The sequence below is a fragment of the Rhagoletis pomonella genome, unplaced genomic scaffold, assembly GCF_013731165.1.
Source record: "Rhagoletis pomonella isolate Grant_MI unplaced genomic scaffold, Rhpom_1.0 Rhpom_scaffold_00007, whole genome shotgun sequence".
In the NCBI taxonomy this organism is placed as follows: Eukaryota; Metazoa; Arthropoda; class Insecta; order Diptera; family Tephritidae; genus Rhagoletis; species Rhagoletis pomonella.
In genome coordinates, this window is record NW_023458561.1 from 44589836 (window position 1) to 44591365 (window position 1530).

The 1530-nt window shown below is 29.3% G+C and overlaps 1 protein-coding gene across 1 annotated transcript in view; it reads right to left on the minus strand.

Annotated features, from left to right (window-relative positions):
* The window catches only part of LOC118743858, an 85261-nt gene that overhangs the window by 4160 nt on the left and 79571 nt on the right, over positions 1–1530 (minus strand). The window lies entirely within an intron of this gene.

Genomic DNA, 1530 nt, shown 5'->3' on the forward strand with positions numbered 1-1530 from the left:
TTTTTTTTTATTTCATTTCCTTTTTAGGAATTTATTTTATTTATTTTTCTTTTTAATTTAATTTGTTATTCTTTTGTTAATTTAATTTTCTTTTAATTTATAGATTTTGTTGTTTTAAAAATAAGGATACATTTATATTTTTTATTTCATTCAATTTTTAATATCTTGTTAAATTTTGTTTTATTGTTTTTTGTCGTTTTTTTGATAAAAAAATATTTTTAATCTAATTAAAGTTTTAAGTGCTATTTATTTCTTTTTTGATTAAATTTTTTTTATTTCTAATTTAATTTTCTTTAGTTTATTAATTTGTATTTTTTTTTAACGAAATATATATACGTACTTTTTTTCTTTACATAATTTAATTTACAAAACTGATTACTAAAAGGCGAGCAGTATAACGCTAAGACCTCCTCGTTGCCAAAAAGGTGAAATTGTTGTTTTATCAATTTGTAAAAAAGTGATAATTTCGCACAATCTCTAAAGCTATTCGACTTTTTTATTTTTTACTTCATGTTCTGATGCTATGAGTTATGAGGCTTCCAAAGTCTAAATACAATGAATAAAATGTTTTAGGTCAGATACATCTTTTCGGCCCGGCGAAGATAAGGGGTTTTCCCACCCATTTACTTAGTCATATGTGTTATGTTTTTTAGCAGCGAGCGGATTTTAAATTGAATATATATCAAACAGTAAGTAAGTTTACCAAAAAATATATATATGGGAAAAAATTGCAGAACACCGAGTTACTGAGTACCAAGCTAGGTGTGAAGGCCTTAGTATTTTCCAAAAATCATTTTAATCAACGAACGGTCTAATGTGTATATATATCGAAACCAGCCAGTAGTTTTACAAGTTTACCATATTTTCTAGACTCCTCCTAAAACCTGGTATATGGTATTGGATAAAACAAAAGCAATGCAATCAGCTATTGGAAGTACATAAATATGTCCATACAAATATCATCGCATAAAATTTTAATATAATGTAGTGTCAATTTACAGCAAAACTTTCACAAATATACATATATGCATACTTATGTATACAGGGTGGGCTAAATGAGACCTAACAATGTTAAACATGTATAACTTCTGTAAAAATCATGTTTCCATTATTTTACTTTTATATATTAAATTCATTTTACAGAAATTAAGAGGCACTATATTGGAAAAATTACATCGGGAAAATGCCCTCCATTTTACGCGAGACACACACTGGCTCTTTTTAGCGCGTTTTCCATTACACCACGTATTATTTCTGATTGCAGGCTCCATTCTTCATTTCGAATATTTTGCTTCCGATGTCGAATAGTATCTTGTTTAACATACGCTTTGTGTTTTTGATATTAAGGGAATTGCGGTAGTAATGCTTGCACAAATTTGAATTTCGTATGGGTACACCTGAGTGTTCAACCCCGAAATCCTTCACAATGTTATTCTGGAAATTCTCAATTGGCCCCGGAATGTCGGCGAGCTGAGACAGAGGCAACATTTGCAAACCTCTGCCGCACAACCTCCACGTTGGCTTCAGTGT